The sequence below is a fragment of the Engystomops pustulosus genome, chromosome 11 (assembly GCF_040894005.1).
Source record: "Engystomops pustulosus chromosome 11, aEngPut4.maternal, whole genome shotgun sequence".
In the NCBI taxonomy this organism is placed as follows: domain Eukaryota; kingdom Metazoa; phylum Chordata; class Amphibia; order Anura; family Leptodactylidae; genus Engystomops; species Engystomops pustulosus.
The window spans coordinates 53,498,733-53,518,170 of record NC_092421.1 but is presented as its reverse complement, the minus strand read 5'-3'; the positions used below and the strand labels follow the sequence as shown (position 1 = coordinate 53,518,170).

General features: G+C 45.8%; 1 long non-coding RNA gene across 2 annotated transcripts; it reads left to right on the top strand.

Annotated features, from left to right (window-relative positions):
* The first annotated feature begins 236 nt into the window (after positions 1-236).
* On the top strand, positions 237-17,816 carry LOC140106209 (uncharacterized). 2 transcript variants are annotated; one of them, XR_011850725.1, is made up of 4 exons: positions 237-433; positions 15,944-16,114; positions 16,727-17,087; positions 17,754-17,816. It is a non-coding gene; the product is annotated as an uncharacterized lncRNA (long non-coding RNA). The 2 variants fall into 2 exon arrangements; XR_011850726.1 differs by lacking the exon at positions 237-433 and adding an exon at positions 489-592.
* The last annotated feature ends 1,622 nt before the right edge of the window (positions 17,817-19,438 follow it).

The window sequence follows — 19,438 nt, the reverse complement described above, 5'->3', positions numbered from 1 at the left end:
CCTGCTCAAAAACACTCTGCACATCACAGTCCTGAGTAGGAACCCCCTGAGGTGCTACAGAATTACCTTCAGGTGTTAGTCCAGAGTCCTCCTGCTTGTGGTGCCTGCACCGCCACTTCACTGCTGTCATCAGTTTTACTTGCAGCTGGGACTTGTAGTACCTCGTCAGGGACTGCTGGGACTTGTAGTGCCTTACTGGGGGCTGCTGGAGAACTTGGCTGCTGTTGTCTTCTCTTGTACACCTCACCCTCCTGGAAAGGCAGAGTAGCTGGTTGCAGTATGGGTCTTGCCTGTGCCTGCTGGCACTCAGACCTGGATGTTGAGGCCTTGTCTTTCTCAAACCTCTGCTGGTTTCTGTAGGTCTCTCCCACCGGTCCCATTTGGTCAATAGTGGCCTCCATCTCCTGCACAACATCAGCGAGCTGTTTGGCCAGTGAGTCCAGCTTCTTGTCTAGCAGGGCCTGCTTCCCATGGTTTGCGGTCTTTAGCTTATATGTGCAGTCTATCTGTTTCTGCATATACAGTTTGTGTTTCTTCAGTGTCTCCATTTTCCTCACCAGTTCTGGTATCTGAGCGGCGAGCTGGAGCTCAGGTGATGGCTCTGGGGGCTGCAGTTTGCTGCGGGGGGCTTGCTCAGGGTTGCTTGCAGTACTGGATCCTCTAGGTGCACTGCCACCGCTTTTCCCTTGCACTGGACCCTGCGTTTTTGGCGCAGAGCACTGTGATCCCTGGAGTTTTGCGGTCATTGCTGCTGCACGGGCCTCACAATCTCCTGGTGGGCGACTGGATCCCAGATGTCTTGCAGATTCACCTGTAGCACCTTTTGGTCTTCCCTCATGGCTGCTTCTGGTCACAGCCTGCAGGCCCCCAGACCTGGTGCGCTCAGAAGGTAACACCACGCTCTGCTGCAGGTTCTCCTGGATTGTTTGTCTCTCCAGTGATGTCCTCCTCTGCCTGCCCGGGGTGGAGGTGGATTGTCCACCTGAGGCCTGGGGTGGAGGCTGCTGCTGATTCTCACTGTTTCTTTCTTTTTGTCTTTCCACCATTGTTTCTTTACATACAGACACAGATTGCTTCACCAGACTCTTACTTTTTGCTGTTTCTTGTTCCACAACAACTTTTACCAGATTTCTTGGACTGCAGACATTTGCTGAATCTTTGGGATTAAAATCCCTTGCTGAATGTGTCTGGGTATTAGTTCCCAGTTTAGGCCTTGAAGCCTGGGCCTTGGTTGGGGAATCTCCCCGCCCAGGGTGGCCCCGCCCTGGGCTAGCTCCAGACATTGCAAAGTCTCACGAGCACCACTTGCACACGTCCTCACAGCTAGGAGGCAGTATTATAGTAGTTATATTCTTGTACATAGAGGGCAGTATTATAGTAGTTATATTCTTGTACATAGGGGGCAATTTTTATTAGTAATGAACAAACATAAATACAGAAATATTTTTGGCTGAAAGGGAAACAAAGAAAAACAGAAAAAAAAACAAATGCATTCACATTGTATAGTCAGACAGATTTCACTCCAGATGGATGTTCATCCAAAGTCTTATGTTCTCCCCCTTTTTCCTGATCTCTAATGACCGGATCCACCTGAGTTCTGACATTATGAGACTTATGGCCTTATTATGATCGAATGGCTCACTATGTATGGATACTCTGGTTCTCATGTGCCAGTGGTAATACTTGATGACCTGGATCACTATGTACATGGTCTCCTGGTTGATGTTACTTACAGTAGGTGTCACACCATAGAGGATCTCAGGGTACCTGAGGGACTGCAGTGATGTTAGTCTTATCTTGGTGGATATGTCATGCCAGATGTTCCGTCCACCCTAGCACTCTGATATAAAATGGTCCATAGTTTCCTCTGTCTGACACCCGAGGGGACACATGCGATCTACCATACTGAGGAACTTAATATTCCCCCTGACAAACAGTTTCCCCTGTAATGACAGCCAGGCGATGTCACGAAACTTATGGGGCAGCCTCCGACCATTCAGAAACCTCAGACTGTCCTTTAGGGTGGTGTTTGGACAATCTGGAAGTTCCAGCTGTAGAGAGTAGAAGGTCCTACAGACTCTGGAGTACAGATCTTTTCTGGTCTTACTTTCAATAAAAGACTTGTCTATCCCCCATTTCCTTAAACACCTGAGACCATACTCCAGATACTGGGGAAGGAAGCCAGGAGTCCATCGGCCCCTCTTGAGACTGCCGCCTCGCATCCAAGATTCTGCAAAAGGTAATATCCAGTCCCTGACACTACTTACCCACAGGAGACCAGGCAACCAAAATTAACTTTCAGAAACACGGAGTCAAAGAAGACCCTTGGATTTAACATATCCAGTCCACCCTCTCTCCTCTGCAGGTAGGTGATCCCTCTTTTAACTGGGTTCAACCTGTTCCCCCATAAAAGTTGGAAGAGCAGGCTAAAGAGCCGATCGGAGAAAGATTCTGGCAAAGGAAAGACGACAGAGACGTAGAGGAAGACAGGGACCAGGTAAGTCTTCAGCAGAGTAACCCTTTCTCTTTAGGTCAGCCTACAGTTCCATCGCTGAACCTTTACATTTCCGACTTCCAACTTCTCCTCCCAATTTAGTGCAGAATTATCTTCCCTCCTGAATTTAACTCCAAGAATTTTAATATGGGTGGAGGCCTTTGCAAACTGGGGTAGATCAAAGTCAGGAACAGCATCCAATGTCCAGAAAGCTTGACTCGTCTCAAGGTTGACTAGAGACCCGGAGGCCTCTGAGTAACTTCTGATGGCTGCAGACAACATCTCAACCTCATGATGCTCATATATCACCACAGTAACATTATCCGCGTAGGCAACAACATCCAGGGGCAAGCAATGGGGGACCGGCACCCCCTGAAAATCGCACCACTGCAGTGATCTCAGGAACGGATCGATGGCAAACACATACAGCAGTGGACTCAGAGGACAACCTTGTCGCACCCCTGCCTCTACCCTGAAAGTGTCCCCCTGCCAACCATTGATCAGAGGAAAGCTCTTCGCCTCTCTATACAGAGTCCTGAGCCAATCCACAAATTCTCCCGGAATACCGTACTTTGACAAAGTGGCCCATAGATAATTGTGGTCAAATCTATCAAATGCTTTAGCCTGGTCCAGACCTACAACATATCTCCCACACCTCAGAGCTTTACATCTCTCAAACATCTCTCTTATCGAGATGACTGCTCCACTGCCAACAGTGCCGGGGACAAACAGACTAATCTAGAGAATAGAATTTTTGCCAAAATCTTCCTGTCAACATTCAAGAGGGCGATCGGCCTCCAGTTCTTGATGTCAGTAGGCTCTTTCCCTTTGGACAGCAGAATTAGCGATGAGACCCTCATGGATGGAGGCATGAGGTGATTTTCAAGACAATTTCTGTAAACATCCACAAGGATTGGAGCCAAGAGTTCTCTGAACTTCTTATAAAATCAATTGCCTCTTTTATCTCATCCACCGTTATTTCTGCTGTCAAAGAAGAAAAGTCCAAATCCCTAGTATCAGGGCCTGGAGTTGCCTCCAAGAATTGGGTCACTTTTTCCTTATCCAAAGCTTTCTTCTGAAACAAGTCAGTATAGTAAGATCTGTCCACCCCCAGGATTCCCTCCCGAGACTCTTGTAAAACACCCTGGGAGTCAGTGAGACCTGCGATCAGTTTTTTCTCCACACGCTCCCGGCAATTCTCAAACTGATCAGGTGCCCCTCAGGTTCCATAGTCACGTTCCACTACCAGGGACGTTTACCTACTGTACTGATACTGCCTTATCTCAGATTTCAGCAGGTCAATCCTTTGTTGGTCATCCTCACCCGCCGAATAGAGTGACTCCAATTCTTTACGCAGTCTCAGATACTGGCTGCACTTACTTCTTAATTGACAGTCTCTGTAAGAGGGACTGGATCTCCTCCTTGACGTCCTCCCACCAGTCAGCCATGTTGTTATAAAAATCTACTCTGTCCAGTTGATGCAGCAAAAAAGATGAAATGTATTCCTGGACAGAAATATCATACAAACAAAAATATAAGGCCAAATGATCAGAGTATGGGAGAGTTCCTTCCCTTCTTTCTCTGATCGCTTCAGTAGGACTCACCAGAGCAAGATCTATCCTACCGCTGCATCCTGCACAGGTGTAAGTGAACTTGGGGCTCCTACCACCCTGTACAAAAACATCAGACAGGTCAGACTGCTGAATTATACTGTTTAGGACCTTACAGTCCCTGGTAAGGGGCCTACTGTTCCTGTCCCTGGTGATAGTGGTGGCATTAAAGTCCCCAGCCATGATGACAGAAATTGATGTTAACAGATAAGGCTTCATGTCATTAAAAAGCTGAGTCCTTTCGGTCACTGTCTGTGGGCCATAGATGTTAATGAGCCGGAGTCTTCTGCCTCTGATGGTGACCTCTAGCAGCAGGCACCGTCCCATCAATACCTCTGTGAGTCTGTGGACGGTGACATTGTGGGTGTTAAACAAGATAGAGACCCCGACATAAGGCTCCACAGCCAGTGACCAAAAGGAAGGACTAGACTGCCAATCTCTCTCCGCCTCTCGTATGAGACCTAAGGTGTTTAAACGGGTCTCCTGTAAGAAATAAACATCAGCATTGAGATATCTTAGATGATCGTATACAACATGTCTGGTCCTTCTAGTTCTTATGCTGTTCACATTACTGGTGACCACAGTAAGATGGAAGCCTGCCATTAGAAAAAGAAGAAGAAAGACCATCCCTATCATCATAGATCAGACTACAAGTTTCCATATCCAAAACTGACTCGGTATGAAGGGGTTTCCTTTTTGTGGGAGGATTCCCCCCTGGATCATCATCATTTTCCTCCATGATACGTTTCAGCTCTCGATCTATCTCCTCCTTTCCATCTGACTCAGACAGTACACTGTACCTATTACTGGTCACAGTAACATCAGCCTGATTCTCGACTCTGATTTTTGAGGGTTTTTGGACGGTGGTCCACGCATTCTCGGGTTTTCTGGTGCTCTTTATCATTCTTCCTCTTTTTAACACTATTATTTTCCCTTGTGGTCGGTGTCAGTTCAAGGGAAGGGACAGGCACTAGTTGCTCTATAGGCTGCTCCACTACCTCCATGTCTCCCTCTGTGTTACCTGTCTCTGGATGGTCCGGGGCAGCACCACTAACATCTGGGGTCTCTGGCACTGTGCACACTGACCCTAATAATAACGCCTCCTCCTCCTGCTCCTCATCTGGTACATCTGCCCCTTCCATCAGGTCTTCATCAGGCAGGTCCCTACAGATGTTGTGCCAGGCTTCAGGACAGTCCCTGAGAGGGTGACCAATCTGACCACAAAGGTTGCACCTTATGGTCTGGCAGTTGGCGCACACATGGACGAGGTCCCCACACAGGGTGTGCTTCACTATGGTGCAGTTACTCGCCACATGACCAGATCTCCCACATCTAAAGCATAACCTGGTTTGACCAACATAAAAACACACACCCTTCTCTCTGCCAGTAAAGAAGGAGTTGGGGAGATGGTGGGTGATGTTCTGGTGTTGATGTAATTTAACCACGACCCCCCACCCCAGATTCCATCCTCATCCCTGGTCTTGGTCATGTCTGACATGAGGGTGCAGTGTCTCTTGAGCCAGATAATGGTGTCCTGAGGGGGGACAGACTCATTTCAGAACGTGATGGTGACAATTGCTGTATCTGGTTTGGGGATGGGAATAAAGCTGAACCTGTTCCACCCATCAGTATCTCTATACCTGGGTTGTTGAGCCCAGAACCGGTCCAGATTAGACATCAGCTTGAAGCTAATGTCATACCCCTGTCTGTCTGTAAGTTATATCACTGCCAGGATGTCGGCTGGATGGAAACCCATCTGGGTGCACAGTTATATTCTTGTACATAGGGGGCAGTATTATAGTAGTTATATTCTTGTACATAGGGGCAGTATTATGTAGTTATATTCTTGTACATAGGGGGTAGTATTATAGAAGCTAACTCGTATATGGGAGAAAGTATTTTAGTAGTTTTATTTTGTATATAGAAGGCAGTGTTATAATTGGTTTTTCAGCAAAATCACTCAGTTCTGGGATCAAACAAGATATGATTCTGATCAGTGTAGCTACAGCATTCTCAAGGCATGTTTGCTTCATAATGCATCAACTCAAAGGTTTCCTTTAAAGATTGTTTTAAATCACAACTCTTTGGTGCCACATTAATACTTTCTAGACTACTTGCTTATAGTGGTAATGGTGCAAATCACTAGTGCTTGTGATATAGGACAACTTAGCCTATCCTTTCTTTGTCCAGCAGTTTCTTTGTTCTCCTCCTGCAGAGAAAGGTTATCCTTTCCCTGCAGCAGCTGTCTTCCCTGGCTGTGTTGCTTACCTTTGTGAAACCACCAGAAATCCTACAGACTTTGGAGGGACTGCATCTCCTTGCTCACTTTGGAGTGAGGGGGGGGGGGGGGTTATGTATTGCTTTCTGTGCCTAGCTAGATGTAAAGTCTTGTGGATGTGGAACCTCTGTGGATGCAGAAATTTCCTGCAAAAAATAGTTATATAAATGGGCTGTCCTTTTGCACCTTTTTCTTCCATCACATAGTGATCTTCTTTCTCTACAAGATACATTAGGGGGAATGCAGAGCATATTTCATGCTGCTTCTAGATATTTTGAACCTAATCTAAATGTGCATCAGCACCTGTTTAATGAAGGCATTTTTTTGAAATTTCGATATTGAGTGGTCTGCAACCTGTGATCTTGCATGGAGGCCTGATTGGGTGGTCATACAGGATTTAGGAGATGATAGAGCGACCATTCCATGTGTCATTCTATACACCTGGACAATAAGCGGAGGTGAGAGGAGCTAAAAATTGTGATAAGGAGGCTCCGTTTCTCCTGTAGCTGCATCGGCGCTCTCCTCTTACCCTAATTATGCACTGCTCTAACCTTGTCCTGCCCAGCATAAGCCTGGAATATGTCATAACTGTGTACTACCAGTACCGCGAGTCGTACAGTCTCCAAGTCCCCGGATGTGCGGCGCGTAATGACGTCATTACGCAGCTGCGCTACCCATCATCCTCGCTCTTCACTCCGGACCTGAAGAGCTGAAGATAGGAGAATGCGCTGCCAACTTTGATTAGGTACGTTTTTTTTTCCCCACCTTCAGGCCAAAGAATGAGGGGCAAAAAGGGCCCCCCAGGAGGAGGGGGGGTATCTGCAACCCCTTCCATTTCATGTATACAAAGGGATGCCCCCGCCATCCTCCATCATATATATATAACATATATGACAGCCCCCAGTAGTATACAGCCAGCCTGCCACCTGTAGCATACAACCAGCTTGCCCCCTGTAGTATGCAGCCTGCCAGCCTCCAGTAAAATACAGCCAGCCATTCCCCTGTAGTATACAGCCAGCCTGCCCCCTGTAGTATACATCCAGCCCCTGTAGTATATTGCCAGCCCCCTGTAGTATACAGCCTGCCTGCCCCCTGTAGTACACAGCCTGCCTGCCCCCTGTAGTACACAGCCAGCTTGCCCCCTGTAGTACACAGCCAGCTTGCCCCCTGTAGTACACAGCCAGCTTGCCCCCTGTAGTATACAGCCAGCTTGCCCCCTGTAGTATACAGCCAACCTGCCCCCTGTAGTATACAGCCAGCTTGCCCCCTGTATTATACAGCCAGCTTGCCCCCTGTAGTATACAGTCAGCTTTTCCCCTGTAGTATACAGCCAGCTTGTCCCCTGTAGTATACAGCCAGCTTGTCCCCTGTAGTATACAGCCAGCATGCCCCCTGTAGTATACAGCCAGCATGCCCCCTGTAATATACAGCTAGCTTGCCCCCTATAGTATACATCCAGCCTGCCCCCAGTAGTATATAACCAGCCCTTGTAGTATACAGTCAGCTTGCCCCCTGTAGTATACAGCCAGCTTGCCCCCAGTAGTATACAGCCAGCCTGCCCCCAGTAGTATATACACAGCCCCCTGTAGTATACAGCCAGCCTTCCACCTGTAGTATGCAGCAAGCCTCTCCCCTGTAGTATACAGCCAGTCTGCCCCCTGTAGTATACAGCCTTCTAGCTCCCACTAGTATATAGCCAGCCAGCCCCCAGTAGTATGTAGCATGCCAGCCCCCCCATAATATATATCCTGGCTATATACTACAGGGGTCTGGCAGGATATATAATACACACATACTTTTTTAATGGCACAGTATTATTTATTCACGTAGTAGTATACGTAGACTGTAGTATAGTAATATATTTGGGGGTAACAATGTTTTTATATGCTGGGGGCACAGAGGCGTTTCTTATGTAGATTCTTTAGAAGTACAGTGTGGGACATTGTAGGGTTATTGTCATCCATTTTATTGGAAGGTTTGTTGGCAGTGCGAACACTTACATCCCTAACCACAGCCCAGCCACCAGCAGAAAGCCCTTGAAACCAGGGGTAACTCTTATACCATCCCTAACATTAATGCCCTGAGATAACATCACCACTGCAGCCCTTGTACACAAACCAACATTTTTTTGTGATATTCACTGCTGGTTGGCCTATATGTAGATGTTCCCAAAGCAGTTGACCTCTTAGATTTCATTCTTATGATTTTTTAATGGGGGGCATTTCAATTTCCCCCTAAGGACTGGCCCTGATTCTGCCACATTTTTGCTACAATTTTACAGAGAGGGAGGCACAATATAGCTCGTCTACCTAAGGCACAAAAATCTGTCAATCACTAAAGGTTAAGGCATCACATAAATCCTTCCCAAAACTATGAAGAAGTTAAGAGGCCAAACGTTAACAACAGATTAATTATTATACTCATTGACCACAAAGCAGTGACATTTACAAACATACAATTTTATCGTCCATAATAGGAATAATCTTTTAATTATAGATATGGGGTTGGAGAGATCCCTTTCATCTATGACCTGCAGCATAGAAATGGCGTAAATAGCTCCTGGCCATGTCACTGGTGTGAGATGGATCATTGGATGATCACATAAACCAGCCATGTTACGCTTTGTTACTGCACTTCTATTTATGTTTATTACATGGATTTAGCAAGGTATGAAACCACATGGTTTATTTAATCCTCCTTTACTCACATGTAGTTAAAATGCCTCAATATAGTTACAAATAGAGATGGGTGAATCGATTCTAATGATTCTAACTTCGGTAAGAATTTCAGGAAAAATTTGATTTGTCACAAAGCCGAAGTTTATGCTGATTCGCGGGAACGAAGTTGTTTTTTTTCCCCTCATGTTTCTGCTAAATGGGCGCGAGAACAACGTGTTACATGGGGCAGAGAACTCTGGGAAGGAGAAAGGAACACCCCCGATGACATCTGCAGACCTGTAAGCCAATCAGCGACCGGCAGGTTTATGTGATGTCACACAGCACTATTAAACCCATCTCAGCACTTCACACTTCATGTTGTAGCGTCCAGCTGCTGCTATTGTACTGTGCGATTCTTGCTGCAATCCCTCGCTGTTCTCTAAGGGGGTTCTATATACCACAAATAGCAGTTCTATTTAGTGACAAAATCTAATAGGAAGAAATCGGTTTGACTTTCATGCATCTGCTGTAGCGATTGGTGGACCAATCCTTGGTTGTTCTTTTAAGGGGGATCTGTATACCCCAAATAGCAGTTCTATTTAGTGACAAAATCGAAAAGGAAGAAATCTGTTTGACATTCATGCATCTGCAGTAGTGAGCAGTCAGTTGTGGGGTATCTGTATAACGCACATTTTAAATACCTTTTTGGGGCTCTAGTTTACAGCCAGATTTACGTGTCAAATCCACGTAGTTTATACAGTGATTTTCGCTGAAATTACACTGTCAGTTGTGGGGTATCTATATAACACACATTGCAATACATTTTGGGGGCTCTAGTTTACAGCCAGATTTACGTGTCAAATCCACATAGTTTATAAACCACTATGTCAGACAGAAAGGTGACAGGTGGAGCAGGCAGAGGTGGCAGCACAGTAAGGGGATGTCGCAGCAGGGGTGACTCTGTAAGGCCAGAACTGCCGTTGTCATCTACTGGCAGTGTGTTATTCAACAACCCAAAGGTTGTTGAATGGTTAACTAGTTCATGCAATTCCTCAAATATAACATCTGACAACCCCAGCCAAGAGACCGTGGGTCCCTCTGCCAATTAGTTGGCATGGCGCAGGAGCAGGTCAGCGGCCCTCACCTGTCCTCAACCAGGCTCTGACCTGTTCCTTTCCCGCAGCCAGAGAGCTACTAGGTGTTTGAGGACAGTCAGCAGCTGCTTTGCAGTGAAGAGGTGGGGCAGACTTCCGCTGCTTCCTGCAGTAGGCAGGCTGTGTATACTGACACCGGTGAGGAGAGTATCAGTGCCCGGGAAACGCAAATTGACGATGATGTAGCCGATTGCACTTGGGAGCCGGGTGTAGCAGGGGATTCATCATTGTCGGGCGAAGAGAGTTCGGCTTGACTACTGTGGCTGTGAGTCAGCAGGGAGGCAGCAGTGCGAGGACGGGAGCCAAACGTCCGCGGGGTACAAATCCCGATTCGCAGGCCCAAATAAGCAGGGGCTCAGCGAGGCAGCGGTGGTTGTAGATGCTCAGTGCAGAGTGTTGGCGGTAATATTACCACCTCAGCGGTGTGGCAGTTTTTTGTAAAGACACCAGAGGAGCCGAGCGTGGGTATATGTCGTATCTGCAGGCAGAAAGTGAAGCGTGGCCAGGGAGCTGACCCTGGCACCACGGCCCTGCGCCAACACATCCAGCGTCACCATCCAGTGGCCTGGGAGAAACTGGTGTTAGATGCGGTCCATCCTGCAGGCGCAGCAACAGCAGCAGCACCTAGTGGCAAACATGCTGTTTTGGCAAGTCAAGGCTCCAGCACCTCTGCCGAAGGGAGCTGCTTGTCTTTGACATCATCTCCCGGTTCAGATGCTCCTGCTCCTCGCTACGCATGGCGCCAGCAGTCGATGAGCGAGGCGATTACAAAAAGAAAACTCTATGCGTCCAGCCATCCTAAGGTGCAGAAGCTGAACGTGCTCTTGTCGAAGTTGTTGGAACTGCAGTCTCTCCCTTTACAAGTCGTGGACTGTGCACCCTTCAGAGAACTAATGGCTTGTGCCGAACCGAGGTGGAGAATTCCAAGCCGCAATTTATTTTCCAAAAAGGCTGTGCCAGCCCTTCACTAATATGTACAACAGAAGGTGGGCCAGTCCTTGAGCTTATCAGTTTCTTCCAAGGTGCACGGCAGCGCGGATGTGTGGAGCTGTAATTTTGGTCAGGGCCAGTATATGTCCTTTACAGCCCACTGGTTGAATGTGCTTCCCGTCCAGCCACACCAACCACTTCCACAAGAGACAGCGCTTTCTCCTCCACGTTGTCAAACTGCTGCTCCTGCGCCAGTGTCCGCCTCCTCCTCCTCCTTCTCCACCACCATCTCAGCCTCCACAAGTGCTGTTCTATCATACCACATGTGCAGGGCACAGCGGTGTCACGCAGTTCTACACCTGGTTTGCCTGGGCGAACGAAGTCACACAGGGGAGGAACTGCTCCACGTCATGCAAGAAGAAATCAATGTGTGTCTTTCTCCGCGACAACTAAAAATGGGAACCATGGTGACAGACAATGGGAGGAACATGGTGTCCGCACTGTACTGAGGAGGGATGGTCCATGCGCCCTGTATGGCGTAAGTGTTCAATCTGGTAGTCAACAAGTTCCTGAATTCTTACACCCATCTGCAAGACATTCTAAAAATGGCCAGGACACTGTGCACGCACTTCAGCCATTCTTACAAAGCCAAGCACTCCCTCCTCGAGTTGCAGCGCCAGAACGGCCTACCCCAACATACTCTGATATGCGATGTTTCCACCTGTTGGAATTCCAGCCTCCATATGTTAGACCGCCTGTATGAACAGAGAAAAGCCATTAATGATATTTTGATGATGCAAGCGGACCGTAGTACTCCCCTGTGTAACTTTGATGTCAGCCACTGGAACTTTGATGTCAGCCACTGGCAGCTCATGCGTGCCACCTGCCGTTTGCCCAGGCCTTTTGAAGAGGCCACGTTATTTGTCAGTCGCCAGGACTGCGGGATGAATAACGTCATTCCATTGCTTCATGTCCTGGAACTCATGCTGCAAAATCTGTCTAGTCAGGGCACTGGAGAAGTGGAGACTACATCTCATGGCCACATGTGTTCGGTGGGGGCTGAACTGGAGGAGGAGTACATTGGAGCACAAGCAGAGTCTGGTGCAATTTTTGGTTTCTCTACTCAGGTGACAGGAGAGGAGGAGCAGGGGCATCCGGAGGAAGTAGAAGACGAGGCAGATGACCCAGAAGCACCGTGGCAGTATACTGTGAATATGGAGACCGGGAGTCCCTCAGAGTCACTTGCGCAGATGGCCAGCAGCATGCTGCTTTGCCTAACTAGTGACAGCCGAATAGTCAACATCCGGCATAGGGATGACTTTTGGCTCGCCACCCTCTTGGACCCTCGCTACCGGTCCAAAATGGGTGACTTTTTACCTGCTGCTGAAAGGAAGGAACAACTGGCATACTATAGAGAAATACTGAGCACACAGTTGGCTGCTGCCTATGTGCGCCATTTTCCATCCTCTGTCAGGTCTGACAAGGGGATTCCTGGCAGTCATTGCTCACGTACTACTACTACGACTGCTGTGGGGAGCTGAGGGGCAGGAGCAGTATCAGTTCCATCAACAGTAGCTTAAGTCTGGATTCCTTAATGAGCAATTTCCTTCACCCGCCTAGTGAGGAGGGTAGTTGCCACCAGCAACAGCAGAAGGATATGAAGCAGGTGGTGGGCGACTTGGACAGCACTTTACCACCTCAGGTAGAGGATCCCATGGACTACTGGGCAGCCAAACTTGATGCGTGGCCACAACTTGCGGAGTTTGCAGTAGAGAAGCTGTCCTGCCCAGCCAGTAGTGTGGCATCAGAGCGGGTGTTCAGTGTGGCGGGGGCCATCGTTACCCCCAGGAGAACCTGCTTGTCCACCCGTAATGTGGAGAGACTGACTTTTGTCAAGATGAATCAGGCTTGGATCGGCCAGGATTTCAACTCCCCAATGCCTAATGCATCAGATTAGATCAGCCATGACGCCTCCTCCAAACGTTGGGAAATGAGTCAGGGTTCTAATTACCTGCCTCAGCTACTATTCTGATGCTGCCACCCGCCTGATGCCACACATCTGCTGCTAGTTGCACCATCTACCTCCTACCATCTTTACCAGGGACTGGAATTGTCCGCCACCTCCACACTATATCATTGTGCCACTCTGCAGGCTCCTGCTGCTTCTGATGCCACCTTCACACTATAATTGTGCCACTATGCGGGGTCCTGCTGCTGCTTCTGATGCCTTTACACTATATCATTGTGCCACTCTGCGGGCTCCTGCTGCTGCTTCTGATGCCACCAACACACTATATCATTGTGCCACTCTGCGGGCTGCTGCTTCTGATGCCACCTTCACACTATATCATTGTGCCACTCTGTGGGCTCCTGCTGCTTTTGATGCCACCAACACACAATATCATTGTGCCACTCTGCGGGCTCCTGCTGCTGCTGCTGCTACTGATACCACTTTCACACTATATCATTGTGCCACTCTGCGGGCTCCTGCTACTTCTGATGCCACCAACACACTATATCATTGTGCCGCTCTGCAGGCTCCTGCTGCTTCTGATGCCACATTCACACTATATCATTGTGCCACTCTGTGGGCTCCTGCTGCTGCCGCTACTGATGCCACCAACGCACTGTATCATTGTGCCACTCTGCAGGCTCCTGCTGCTTCTGATGCCACCAACACACTATATCATTGTGCCACTCTGCGGGCTCCCGCTGCTACTGATGCCACTAACACAATATATCATTGTGCAACTCTGTGGGCTCCTCCTGCTGCTACTGATGCCACCAACACACTATATAATTGTGCCACTCTGCAGGCTCCTGCTGCTTCTGATGCAACCAACACACTATATCATTGTGCCGCTCTGCAGGCTCCTGCTGCTTCTGATGCCACCTTCACACTATATCATTGTGCCACTCTGCGGGCCCCTGCTGCTACTGATGCCACCAACGCACTATATCATTGTGCCACTCTGTGGGTTCCTCTTGCTGCTACTGATGCCACCTTTACACTATATAATTGTACCACTTTGCGGGCTCCTGCTGCTTCTGATGCCAACAACACACTATATCATTGTGCCACTCTGCGGGCTCCTGCTGCTGCTGCTACTGATGCCACCAACGCACTATATCATTGTGCCACTCTGCAGGCTCCTGCTGCTTCTGATGCCACCTTTACACTATATCATTGTGCCACTCTGCGGGCTCCTGCTGCTACTGATGCCACCAACACACTATATCATTGTGCAACTCTGTGGGCTCCTCCTGCTGCTACTGATGCCACCTTTACACTATATCATTGTGCCACTCTGCAGGCTCCTGCTGCTTCTGATGCCACCTTCACACTATATCATTGTGCCACTCTGTGGGTTCCTCTTGCTGCTACTGATGCCACCAACACACTATATAATTGTACCACTTTGCGGGCTCCTGCTGCTTCTGATGCCAACAACACACTATATCATTGTGCCACTCTGCCGTCTTCTGCTGCTACTGATGCCACCTTCACACTATATCATTGTGCCACTCTGCCGCTATTGCTGTTTCTGATGCTACCTTCACACTATATCATTGTGCCACTTAGCGTAAAAAGAGTGCACTCTTTGATGTTATAGTGGGATCTTGGCCCTCAGCTCAGTCCTTTGGAGCTGGCACAGACGTTACCTTGTCAGGCTGCATTCCCACTTTGCTTATTTGGGGAAGTTGGCCTATGTAAGTGCACATGGAAGTGAAGAGTGAAGCGATTCTAAGAGCCACGGCTGTCATGTGCATGTCATACTAAAACACAGCATTGTTTGAAGACCAAACCACACTCCCTATGCATATTTAAGCATGGCACAACATTTAACAACACCCTACAAGCTCTCTGCAGCCAGGAAATGCCTGTTTTTTAATGTGATTCGTTTTGATTCGATTCGGATCGAAACTAATTTTTTCGAAAAATTCGGCAAATCGGGAACAAACGAATTTTAACAAATTCGCCCATCTCTGGACTAGATGCCTTTTTACATCGATGGTTATGTTATATAGAATTGTTTCCCCTACATCCCTTCCTCATCCAATCCCTTCCCTTCCTTGGTTGAACTTGATGGACAAGTGTATTTTTTCAACCGTATAAACTATGAAACTTTGAAAATATGAAAGCGGTATAGTAGGTTCAGTTTTATGGAGCAATCAGGTTAAGTTTACATTGGCAATATTTAGGGTTTCATTAAAAGAACTTTCTAATTTTCTATTTATATTGACCTTAAACGAATTGTGGACCAGAACTTGTTTAATGAATGTCTTTATGTGAATTTGATGCTGAATGGTCTCCCAATTGTTATCCTTCATGCTCACAACCGTATCTTAAGGACATTTGCTTTTACAGCTGCTTGTAAATGAAGCCTTCTCCTAGATAATTTGGTGATCTTGCAGGATGTCGAGGGTGGCCAGGCCATATAAGATCATGCAGAGCTGGTAAAAGGGAGCAGCATAAGATTGTTCCATTTTGGGGGCGGTGGAGGCCCCAGAGTCTTCAAAGCAAAGTGATTTACACGTGCTGCTTTTCAAAATGATTCTGTTTGGAGATGACTAATCTTTTTGACTGTATATGTGACATGAAAGTGTAAAAAGGGGCTTTACATTAAGTAATAAGAAATACAAAAATCTGGCAATCACTAAAGGTTAAGACGTCACATAGATCCTTTCCAAAACTATTAAGAATTTAAAAGGTCAAACGTTAACAACAGATTGATCATTAGACTTATTTACCAAAAAGCAGTGACATTTACAAAACTCCATTTTTATCGGCCTTAATAGGAATGATCTTTTAATTATAGATATGAGGTTGGAGAGATCACTTTCATCTATGACCTGCAGCATAGAAATGGCATAAATAGCTCCTGGCCATGTCACTGGTGTGAGGTGAATCATCGGATGATCACATAAACCAGCCATGTTACGCTGTGTTACTTTACTTCTATTTCTGTCTATAACATGGACTCAGCAAGGTATGAAACCGCATGATTTATTTACCAATATGTATTGAAAATGTATCAATTTATTTACAAAGTTAAAATCCTGTAGACATAGGAAAAACTTGTGTGACAGGGAATGATGTGGTTGAAATGGGTTGTTTAATGAATTGGCCTCTTATTGGCTTGTAAACTATGATAAACTTTTTGGCAAAAGATGTCCATGAAAGTCTATGCATACATGCTGCAGATCCCTTAGGATACTACCCCTGCATATACAGTGTAAAAATCAATCACAATTCATTTACCTCATGATATTTCTTCTACCATACTGCATGTGAATATTTGTACATGCATAAATCCCTATTGCAGAAAGGGGGACGAGGTGGTCCTACATTTATTTAATGATGCGCCAGAGCATTTCAAATGCTAGTCCTAATGAATTCCCAACATTGTTGGTATTTGGTCCCTTCAGCTAAGCTTTCCCAAGGTCTGCAAAGTCTAATATTCTCAGTTGCTAACAGAGTAGCAGAAATTGATTACATTCATGAGGGACAAAGCAGAAACAATAGTAGCCACAGGTTGAGCTAAGGAATTTGCCATCAATTGCGAACTATAACAATATTAATAGTAACCCCTCTCTTCCAGCTGGTTCCAATATATGCGGAAACAGACCCACATCCAAAGAGCATGCAGAAGTATATTCTCTCCTTCAGAAAAGTGAAGCCGCTATAAACCAAATACTTGACTCAGATAAGCTCAGAAAAGCTGTTCAAGACGTAAACAAAATATTTATGTCAAAGTTATGTGAGATTGACGTTGATCCTGAGGTAGTGTCCGTCTTTAAGACGGTTACTGAAAACTTTATTCAACAAATTCAAGACGGCTCAGTCACTCAGGAAACCATTGTGTCCATTTTAAATAATGATCCAATCAAAGCGCTTGATCCCATTTTAGAGAAAATGAAGAAAGGGGGGAAAAGAGCAAACTAGGCAACAGTTTGGTGAAGGTAAGAAATTATAAGAGAATATGGACACAGCACAAAATGTCTTTACATTTGTGTAAAATGGTTTATAAAACCAATTTTTAAATATGATCAATTATTGTTTTATATATCTTATATTTAGAAATGTTATTGTGTTGGTTTAGTGATTTGGGCAGTAGTCCAGGGTCCAAGGGTCAAACAACCCCCATCCAACCCCACCACCACCACCAACACCACTTTTATACAAAGAAAGTCTTTCACCCATGAAATTCTCATATATCTGTTCATGCTCTCAATACACATGTACAGAAGAGCCATTTCAGGACCTTTGAAGGTCCAACAAGAAGGTTCCGAAGAAGCTTGATTCTAGGAAGGTCCAAGGCCCATGACAGTCCTAATCCACCCTTCGAGATCTCACTGCATAATGATATTTATCAATCCTCAATTTGGCTAAGTTCAAAATTGATGCTATGGAAGAAACAGCATATTATGTAGTTTCTTGAATGCCAATTTATTTCTTTTTTTTACTCCTATTTCTGTAGTCATGCTACATAAATGCAGCTTAAAACTGATCACTAGGGTCATAGTCGTGGGACAACCTGTGCTCTGCCCAACCCCCAGGAGACTGATTATAGATAACTGATAGTAATGGAGAATAATGTTGTAATAACACTTCTTCTTCTCTTTCAGTACTGAGGATTGTGAAATCCAGAGCCTTGAAGATGTTTCATCCAAGCTTTATATATATGTTGGTTCTTTAACAATAAACAATAGTAAAAGTTTTCATTTGTGTGGATTTTTTTTTCACTAAAAAGATATCAGGTTTTCGTTTCAGGTTCAGGTTGGAGATTTCTTTCCAACATTTATGCTTCACCTTCATGTTCTCCTTTTAACAGTATTTAATTATCTAAGGGGGAAAAGTATTAACAAAACATCTCAATCAATGATTACAGATAGACTATGCTGAAAATAACAAACAGATCAATGATCACTGACATTATTTAGATCAGTAGACACAATGGGGCAGATTTATCAAGCTGTCTGAAAGTCAGAATATTTCTAGTTGCCCATGGCAACCAATCACAGCTCAGCTTTCATTTTACCAGTGCTCATGAATATTTTAAAGGGGAGCTGTGATTGGTTGCCATAGGCAACCAGAAATATTCTGACTTTCAGACAGCTTGATAAATCTGCTACAATATATTAAAAAATATACATAATAGTAACTAGGACATAAAGACACCCATTAAACTCCACTAGTAGAGGCGTTCAAAAGGTGGTACAAATCGAGGTCCAATATCCAATATTTATAATACATATAATTTCATAAACAAAAGTCATATAAAAGCCTTTTATGATCGTGAAAAAGAAGCTGCGATGGAAAAATGACAATTAAAGTGCAAGTGCACCAAATACAGCTATCAATGATGGGAGAGTAAAAGCAGGGCAGTTCTTGCTGTCTGTGCTTTGCTGGTTTATTAGACCAGCACTTGTTTAACTCCTACATGCACAACAATGGAACTGTGTTAGGGTTTGATTTAAGATAGCCAACACACACTTAAAGAGGATATGTTTCAAATTATTAAATTATTGCATGTGTGCATGGTCACAAGTAAATGAATCCGTCTATATAGAAAAATAGGAAAGAAGCAGAAGAGGGAGGAGTATTCCCAGCTCATGTAGTCTCTTGATTGGAGAACTTCCCTGCTGTCGCACATTGATGTCATGTCAGCATTCCTTAGCTTCAAAACTTTGAGATGCGGTCTAAGATCTCGGCGCCATCTTTAGTTCATTGTTTCTATTACAGTATATTTTAGGAAAATAAGACAAGTAGAAATGACAGGATTTGATCTATCAGCTTGGTTTACCTTAACAGTCCCCCCTAAATTGTGGAATTTCTCTCAGCTACTCTTAGTCTAGAAGGACCTACAGATCTGCCCATATGTGTATCGTTCTCCTCTTCACCAGTTGGATGACAGCAGACCCCTGTTTGGTGTGCCCCCATTTAGTGGAATTTCACATATGGGAATCAAATCTCCACTCTACTTTTCCCTACTACGGGGAGGGGGAGGGCTGTTTGATATGTTTCAGGGGTGGTTGATCTCAGAGGGATATCTTCATTATTCAAATTTAGGTAACTTGAGTAAGGGGTCTTTGGCTTGTCTAACTCCTGATACCCATGATACTTAGTGTACTTGATGAGGGGGGCCACATAACACGCAAAAAATGACAAGAGCAAAATCACAATCCCCAATATCACCCCCACTTAAAAGAAACCCTTTCAATCCCCCAACCACAAAGTGAAGGATATAGCGTCCACTTCTGAGTTTCTCTTGAGTTCCCTGGACAGTCCTTCAATCTCTTCAAGTGCATGG